Source organism: Saimiri boliviensis, chromosome 2, assembly GCF_048565385.1.
Source record: "Saimiri boliviensis isolate mSaiBol1 chromosome 2, mSaiBol1.pri, whole genome shotgun sequence".
NCBI classification, from domain to species: domain Eukaryota; kingdom Metazoa; phylum Chordata; class Mammalia; order Primates; family Cebidae; genus Saimiri; species Saimiri boliviensis.
The window spans coordinates 45230964-45240910 of record NC_133450.1 but is presented as its reverse complement, the minus strand read 5'-3'; positions in this window follow the sequence as shown (position 1 = coordinate 45240910).

Here is a 9947-nt window from a genome sequence, read left to right as displayed (position 1 = left end):
AGAGGAGAGGGCCGGGCGCGGTGGCTCAAGCCTGTAATCCCAGCACTTTGGGAGGCCAAGGCGGGTGGATCACAAGGTCAAGAGATCGAGACCATCCTGGTCAACAGGGTGAAACCCCGTCTCTACTAAAAATACAAAAAGTTAGCTGGGCATGGTGGTGCGTGCCTGTAATCCCAGCTACTCAGGAGGCTGAGACAGGAGAATTGCCTGAACCCAGGAGGCGGAGGTTGCGGTGAGCCGAGATCGCGCCATTGCACTCCAGCCTGGGTTAACAAGAGCGAAACTCCGTCTCAAAAAAAAAAAAAAAGAATGCAGAGGAAGCATATAGGGGTGGGGATAAATAAAACATGTATTAATTTTTGTGTGTGTGTGCCAGTCATAGTGGCTCATGCCTGTAATCCCAACATTTGGGGAGGTCTAGGCAGGTAGATGTTTGAGACCAGCCTGGGCAACATGGTAAAACACTGCCTCTACAAAAACAAAAATTAGCTGGGTATGGTGGTGTACACCTATGGTCTCCGCTAAACAAGAGTCTGAGGTGGGAGGATCACCTGAGTCTGAGGAGCTTGGTTTGTGAGATTGTAATATCATTAACTCTTAGTGCTAAAAGGAAGGAACTGGTAAAATGATTTGACCAAAGTCACTCAGTGGCAAAGTTGGATTAAGAGCCCAAGTATGGTCAGGCACAGTGGCTCACACCTGTAATCCTAGCACTTCGGGAAGCCAATCCAGGTGGGATCACTGGAACCCAAGAGGTCAAGACATGCCTGAACAACAAAGTGAGACCCTGTCTGTGCAAAAAGTAATTAGCTGCCTGAGTGAGGTGGCTTATGCTTGTAATCCCTGCACTTTGGGAGGCCAAGGCAGGTGGAATCACCTGAGGTCAGGAGTTCAAGACCAGCCTGGCCAACAGGATGAAATCCCATCTCTACTAAAAATACAAAAAATTAGCTGGGTGTGGTGGTATGTGCCTGTAATCCCAGTTATTCAGGGAGGCTGACTCAGGAGAATTGCCTGAACCTGGAAGGTGAAGGTTGCAGTAAGCCAAGATTGTGCCACTGCACTCCGGTCTGGGCAGCAAGAACAAAACTCTGTCTCGGGGCCGGGCGCGGTGGCTCAAGCCTGTAATCCCAGCACTTTGGGAGGCCGAGGCGGGTGGATCACAAGGTCAAGAGATCGAGACCATCCTGGTCAACATGGTGAAACCCCGTCTCTACTAAAAATACAAAAAAGTAGCTGGGCATGGTGGCATATGCCTGTAATCCAAGCTACTCAGGAGGCTGAGGCAGGAGAATTGCCTGAACCCAGGAGGCGGAGGTTGCGGTGAGCCGAGATCGCGCCATTGCACTCCAGCCTGGGTAACAAGAGTGAAACTCTGTCTCAAAAAAAAAAAAAACTCTGTCTCAAAAAAATAATTATTAGCTGAGCATGGCGGCAAGAACCTATAGTCCCAGCTACTCCACTGTAGTTTCAGCTACTCGAGGGGCTGAGGTGAGAGATGGGGGCTGCAATGAGCTATAATAGCATCACTGCACTCCAGCCTGGGTGACAGTGAGACTCTGTCTCAAAACAAAACAAAACAAAACAACCCAGCTAGGCAGAATTCCAGTCATGGCACTACTTTCACTGATCAGAGATGGCGCTTGCTTCCTGCCACATCATTTAAGACTCTGGAGGCTGGGCACAGTGGCTCATGCCTGTAATCCCAGCACTTTGGGAGGCCAATGCAGGTGGATCACAAGGTCAGGAGATTGAGACCATCCTGGCTAACATGGTGAAACCCCATCTCTACTAAAAATATAAAAATATAAAAATATAGTCCCAGGCTCCCATCTCAGCCTCCCAGGGAGCTGGGACTATAGGTGTGCCCCACCATGCCCAGCTAATTTTTTGGTATTTTCTGTAGACACAAGGTTTCACCATGTTGGCCAGGCTAGTGTCAAACTCCTGGACTCAAGTGATCTGCCTGCCTCGGCTTCTCAAGGTACTGGGATTACAGTCATGAGCCACTGCACTGGGTGTAAACCTATTCTTAATTTAAGATAAAGAGCCAATGTTTAATTCTAGCTGCCCCCACGAGAGCACTACAAGCCTCCTTTAAAATGTAACTGGTGAATAGGAACACATGGGAATCTTTAATTTCTGGCAAAGCTTTGTAGGTCTACTTTTTCTCTCAGCCTGTGGAAGGAGGTGGGTCACCAATCCTTCCATCCCCTTAACCTTTCCCACCCCCACTGGACACAGATAATGCCATTTAACTAATTAAACCAGACTTGCCCTCTCTTTAGGTGCCAGTTCCCATTATGGTAACAGCTGTCAGTGAGGCTTCTATTGACGGATACTTCCTTGGGCAGGCCAGCACTAAGCCTGAATCTCCACCCCCCTTTTCACAGCTCTATTTTCTCTCTGCCTTCTTTTCATTCTTTTCCCTCTCCTGCTTTTTCTCCTTTCGTTGACCTCCTCTTATTTGATAGCTTTGATTTCTATTTCTTTTCTTCCTTCATCCCTAATTTATTCTTTCTCTTCTTAGAGCCTTTAATTTCTTCCTTCTTACAACTGACCATATCTCTACATTCAGCCCCATTTCCTACTCTCAGTAACTTTTTGCTGGACAATTTTTTTGGAAGTTGAATTCCTAACCTGCAGGAATGAGTATGTAAAGAAATGCAGCTTGTAAAACACTTATTTTACATGACACAGAGGATCTAGTTCAAACTGGATGAATAAGTCATTGCTATTATAAGAAGCAAGAGACAGTTTTTTTGCTCATTCATTTAGTTGACTTTTGAGGATTTACTTTGTTTCAGAGACCAAGTGTTTTCTTTTTCTTTTCTTTTTTTGAGGCGGAGTTTCACTCTTGTTGCCCAGTCTGGAGTGCAATGGCGCGATCTCAGCTCACCGCAACCTCTGCCTCCTAGGTTCAGGCAATTCTCCTGCCTCAGCCTCCTGAATAGCTGGGATTACAGGCACGCGCCACCATGACCAGCTAATGTTTTGTATTTTTAGTAGAGACGGGGTTTCACCATGTTGACCAGGATGGTCTCGATCTCTTTTTTTTTTTTTTTTTTTTTTTTTTTTGAGACGGAGTTTCGCCCTTGTTACCCAGGCTGGAGTGCAATGGCGCGATCTCGGCTCACCGCAACCTCCGCCTCCTGGGCTCAGGCAATTCTCCTGCCTCAGCCTCCTGAGTAGCTGGGATTACAGGCACGTGCCACCATGCCCAGCTAATTTTTTGCACTTTTAGTAGAGACGGGGTTTCACCATGTTGACCAGGATGGTCTCGATCTCTCGACCTCGTGATCCACCCGCCTCGGCCTCCCAAAGTGCTGGGATTACAGGCTTGAGCCACCGCGCCCAGCCCTGACCAGGTGTTTTCAATTCCTAGTCAAAATAGTTTTTAGGCCAGGCACAGTGGCTCAGGCCTGCAATCCCAGCACTTTGGGAGGCCGAAGCAGGCAGGAGTTCGAGACAAGCCTGGCCAACATCTCTACTAAAAATACAATAATTAGCCGGGCGGTAGTGGCCTGTAATCCCAGCTACTCGGGAAGCTGAGGTAGGAGAATTGCATGAATCCCTTGAACCTGGGAGGCAGAGGTTGCAATTAGCCAACATTATGCCACTGCACTCCAGCCTGGGTGATGGAGACTCCGGCTCAAGAAAAAAAAAATTTTTTTTAAGAGACCAAGTGCTGGTTAGGTATAAAGATAAATACTGTCATCCCTCAATTAATAACTGGGACACATTCCAAGAAATGTATCATTAGGTAATTTTGTTGTTGTGCAAACCTCATAGAGTGTATTTACACAAGCCAAGATGTTATAGCCTACTACACACCTAGATTATATGACATAGCCTATTGATCCTAGGTAACAAACCTGTACAACATGTTACCATACTAAATACTGTAGCCAATTTTAGCACAATGGTATTTGTGTATCTAGACATACACAAGGTGAAGTAAAAATGCAATAGGAAAAATTAAAAACTGGTACACCTATATAGGGCACTTTCCATGAATAGATTTGCAGGACTGGAGGTGGCTGTGGGTGAGTCAGTGAGTGCATGGTAAGTGAATGTGAAGGTCTAGGACATTACTATAAACTTTGTAAACACTGTATGCTTAGACTACACTAATTTTTTTTTTTTTAAGATGGGGTTTCACCATGATGGCCAGGCTGGTCTTGAACTCCTGACCTCAGGTGATCCATCCACCTTGGCCTCCCAAAGTGCTAGGATTACAGGCATGAGCCACTGCGCCCGGCTGACTACACTAAATTTATTTAAAACAAAGTAACTGTGCTGCAACATTACAGCAACTACAACATCACTAGATGATAGGAATTTTTTAGCTCCCTTATGATCTTATGGAACCATTGTTGTGCATGTGGTCTATAGTTGACCAAAACATCATTATGTGATGTTTGACTGTAAGAGAAACTTCTGCCCTTAGGAGAGCTCAGTCTCGGAGGAAAAATGTAAACAGATACTTTTTTTTTTTTTTTTTTTTTTTTGAGACGGAGTTTCGCTCTTGTTACCCAGGCTGGAGTGCAATAGCGCCATCTCGGCTCACCCGCAACCTCCGCCCCCTAGGTTCAGGCAATTCTCCTGCCTCAGCCTCCTGAGTAGCTATGATTACAGGCACGCGCCACCATGCTTAGCTAATTTTTTTTTTTTTTTTTTTGTATTTTTAGTAGAGATGGGGTTTCACCATGTTGACCAGGATGGTCTCGATCTCTTGACCTTGTGATCCACCCGCCTCGGCCTTCCAAAGTGCTGGGATTACAGGCGTGAGCCACGGCGCCCGGCCGATACTTTTTTTTTTTTTTTTTTTTGAGACGGAGTTTCGCTCTTGTTACCCAGGCTGGAGCGCAATGGCGCGATCTCGGCTCACCGCAACCTCCGCCTCCTGGGCTCAGGCAATTCTCCTGCCTCAGCCTCCTAAGTAGCTGGGATTACAGGCACACGCCACCACGCCCAGCTAGTTTTTTGTATTTTTAGTAGAGACGGGGTTTCACCATGTTGACCAGGATGGTCTCGATCTCTCAACCTCGTGATCCACCCGCCTCGGCCTCCCAAAGTGCTGGGATTACAGGCTTGAGCCACCGCGCCCGGCAGCAATGTCTTTCTTTCGAGCAGCAAACTGGTCAAGAGGAGTCTAAACAGAATCTCTCTGTAATAAGATCATGCTAAGAGGCCTTCCTCTACTTCTAAAATTTGCCCAATATACCACTGTAGTAATTTACCCAGAGTTAATGTGAAGGCAAAGACTTCTGGGAGCTGCCCTTGATTTAATTGACTTTCAGGAGTACTTGTGCTACTTCTTTGTATTCTGTATGTGAGAGGCAGCAATCCAAATCTTAGGTATCACAAATTCTTTTTGTTTGTTTGTTTTTCTTTTTGTGAGATGGAGTCTTGTTCTTGTCACCCAGGCTGGAGTGCAATGGCGTGATCTTGGCTCACTGCAACCTCCACCTCCAAGGTTCAAGTGATTCTTCTGCCTCAATCTCCCCAGTAGCTGGGATTACAAGCATGTGCCACAACACCCAGCAAATTTTTTTGTATTTTTAGTAGAGATGGGGTTTCATCACATTAGCCAAGCTGCTCTCAAACTCCGAGCCTCAAGTGATCCACTCACCTTGGCCTCCCAAAGTACTGGGATTACAGGTGTAAGCCACCGGGCCTAGCAGGTATCACAAATTCTATCAGAGATTAACTCTCTTCCACTAGAAAATCCTTGCTTTCCTAAACAAAAATGCCTACATTTAGAGGCTTGACCTTTGAAATCCTGTCTTTTTTTTTTTTTTTTGAGACGGAGTTTCGCTCTTGTTACCCAGGCTGGAGTGCAATGGTGCGATCTCGGCTCACCGCAACCTGCGCCTCCTGGGCTCAGGCAATTCTCCTGCCTCAGCCTCCTAAGTAGCTGGGATTACAGGCATGCGCCACCACACCCAGCTAGTTTTTTTGTATTTTTAGTAGAGACGGGGTTTCACCATGTTGACCAGGATGGTCTCGATCTTTCGACCTTGTGATCCACCCGCCTCGGCCTCCCAAAGTGCTGGGATTACAGGCTTGAGCCCCGTGCCCGGCTGAAATCCTGTCTTTAATATTAATCAACTTTCATCTTCTGTGAGGCTATGTCCAGTACTCTTTCCCCACCAAGATTATTTAACTTTATTGCTATATAACCTATACATTTCATTTCTGGGTGTTAAGGACTTTCAAAGAATATTGATTTCATTAAGGAAAGAACCACATCTGTAAAAAATTAACTCTTAACAGTGCTATACTACTTCAATAAAAGGATTATGTCATTTCAGTAATAATACATATGTCTAAACATAGGGTCACACAGGATACAGCCCAAATGAAAGAAAAAAAAGCAAAAAGAGCCTATTGACAACCTTCCTGAGGGCAACTGTGAGACCCAGGTTATTAAAGGAAGCAAACATCCTTGGGTAGAGCAGTGCACTTGAGTAATGTTCCATGACTTCACATCAGCCAACTCTCCTATTTCAGTAGAGGAATTGTTTTTTTTGTTTTTTGTTTTTTGTTTTTGAGACAGGATCTCACTCTGTCACCCATGTTGAAATGCAGTGACATGATCATAGCTCACGGCAGCCTCAAACTCTTGGCTCAAGCAATCCTCCCACCTCAGCCTTCGAAATACAGTAAGTGTATGTAACCACACTTGGGTAAATTTTTTTATTTTTGGATTCTCGCTATGTTGCCCAGGAGGGTCTTGAATTTCAGAGCTCAAATGATCCTCCTGTCTCGGCCTCCAAAGGGCTGAGATTACAGGTTTAAGTCACCGCATCCAGCTGGAAAATAGTATTTTGCTTTCTGTTAAATGTAACCCTGATGATTATATGCCCAGAGATGCTCATATGAGTATATATATACATATATATATATGTATACATATATATCTTTTATTTTTTTATTTGTTTATTTTTTTTTGGAGACGGAGTTTCTCTCTTGTTACCCAGGCTGGAGTGCAATGGCGCGATCTCGGCTCACCGCAACCTCCGCCTCCTGGGTTCAGGCAATTCTCCTGCCTCAGCCTCCTGAGTAGCTGGGATTACAGGCACACGCCACCATGCCCAGCTAATTTTTTGTATTTTTAGTAGAGACGGGGTTTCACCATGTTGACCAGGATGGTCTCGATCTCTTAACCTCGTGATCCACCCGCCTCGGCCTCCCAAAGTGCTGGGATTACAGGCTTGAGCCACCGCGCCCGGCTTATTTTTTATTTTTTTATTTTTGAGACAGAGTTTCACTCTTGTTGCCCAGGCTGGAGGGCAATGGCGCGATCTTGGCTCACCGCAACCTCCGCCTCCTGGGTTCAATCGATTCTCCTACCTCAGCCTCCTGAGTAGCTGAGATTACAGGCATGCACCACCACACCCAGCTAATTTTTTGTATTTTTAGTAGAGATGGGGTTTCTCCATGTTGGTCCGGCTGTCTCGAACTCCTGACCTCAGATGATCCACCCACCTCAGCCTCCCAAAGTGCTGGGATTACAGGTGTAAGCCAATGCGCCTGGCTGTCTATATCTATTTTGGTGTCCTCTACTTCAGTGCTCATATACAAAGTTATACATCTCAGGCTGGGCATGGTGGCTCACACCTGTAAATTAACACATTGGGAGGCCAAGGTAGGATTGCTTGAGGCCAGGAGTTCAAGACTACCTGGGCAACATCTAGAGACTCTGACTCTACAAAAGTAAAAATTATATATAATTACATATATTTTATATACAATTTAATAATATATTATATAATTATATATAATATGTTTTACAATATATATTATATAAGTATATATTTATATATAATTTATGTATAATTTTTATATATATATACTGAACTACTTGGCTGATGTGAAGTCACAGAAGATTACTCAAGCGTATTGCTCTACCCAAGGATGTTTTCTTTCTTTAATAACCTGGGTCTCACAGTTGCCCTCAGGAAGGTTATCAACAGCCTCTTTTTGCTTTTTTTCTTTCATTTGGGCTGCATGTATAATATGGGAAGGACGGTGTGTACCTGTATTCCTAGCAACTCAAGAGGCTAAGGTGGGAGGATGGCCTGAGCCCAGGTATTGGAGGTTATGGTGAGCCATGATTGTACCACTGCCCTCCAGCAGTGAAACAATGAGGACTGTCTTAACAAAACAAAAACAAAAACAAAACAAAGTTACACATCCCCAAAGATAGTTTAAATTCCTTAAAAGTAAATTAAGTTCAGAAAATGAGATGGAAATTAGTATTTTGATCACTACTAAATCTCCATAGTATCTAGCACATAGTAGTCACTCAATACTTACTGAATAAACAGATAAAAGTTATATTATAATAGGACTCCATGTTTGGATCCCCTTCCATGAACACTCTCATGGAAGCCATTTTTCTCTATCCTGGATTTTCCCTCTGGAGTCCCCTTCCACACTCTCTCATGGAAGCCCGTCTTCCCCTCCTAAACTCCATCTCTCTCTATTCCCTTGCACTCAATGTGGAAGCTGCTTCCCTCTCCTGGATTCCATCTTTCTGGATTCTCTCACTCAGTGTGAGAGTTAGCTGTTTCTTTTTCTTTCTTTCTTTCTTTTTTTTTTTTTAAATAGAGATGGGGTTTCACCATGTTGGTCAGGCTGGTTTCAAACTCCCAACCTCAGGTGATCCACCTGTTTCAGCCTTCCAAAGTGCTGGGATTATAGGCACGAGCCACCGTGACCGGCCTAAAGTTAACTGTTTCTTTCTCTCTCCTTCTCCTGTTTCTCTCTCTAAATAAATCACTTTCTACCAAAAAAAAAAAAAAGTTATACATACATCTTTCAATAGCTCCCTTCATATTCAACCCTTCCTTTTCATTACTGTTCATAACCAGCTTTTAGTTAAAGTTCTTCTCATCAATTAGTTACAATGGACTACTAACCATCTTCCTCCTCTCCAAAATCTCCTTCCATCTCACCTCAATTTATAGAACAGCAGATCAAATTTGAAACATTCTTATTTACAAACTCAAAGTGTTTCCTATTGTATTTTGAATAAACTGCCAAGTCTTTATTCGGGTACCTTGTACCTTCTGCAATCTGACCTCAAATTTGGAAACCTAAAATTTCTCCTAATATTCCCAAATATAAATTTTTATATTCTGGCAAACTAATCTGGATTGGCGTAACACACACCATGCTTTCCTACCTCTAGTCTAGCTCTTTGCCTTTATGGTATTCCAGACCTGGAATCCCCTCCTATATCTTCACCTACTGAAACCTGGTCAGTCATTTCAAGCCTGAACCTTGATGCTAGCTTCTTTCCAATGCCTTTCTGGGTCACTGGACTTGGAGTCCTCCTCTTCTTTGAAATCATGGTTTTTTGTTTTTGTTTTTGTTTTTGTTTTAAGAATCTATGCTCACGCTACCTCAGGCTGTAAAGATGGTTTGATATTAATAAACTGGGTCCTGGCCGGGCGCGGTGGCTCAAGCCTGTAATCCCAGCACTTTGGGAGGCCGAGGCGGGTGGATCACGAGGTCAAGAGATCAAGACTATCCTGGTCAACATGGTGAAACCCCGTGTCTACTAAAATACAAAAAATTAGCTGGGCATGGTGGCGCGTGCCTGTAATCCCAGCTACTCAGGAGGCTGAGGCAGGAGAATTGCCTGAACCCAGGAGGCAGAGGTTGCGGTGAGCCGAGATCGCGCCATTGCACTCCAGCCTGGGTAACAAGAGCGAAACTCCGTCTCAAAAAAAAAAAAAAAAAAAAAAAAAACTGGGTCCTTTACCAGGTTATAAACTGTTTGAACACCTGAGCCATGCCAGTCAACTTATTTTTTTGGACACAGTATATGGCATCAGGCAGACATTGGATACATCAATGATTCCTGAAATGTTTCCATTCAGGGAGCTCCATTAAAAGAAAGAAAGAAAGAAAGAAAGAAAAAAGGCTGGGAT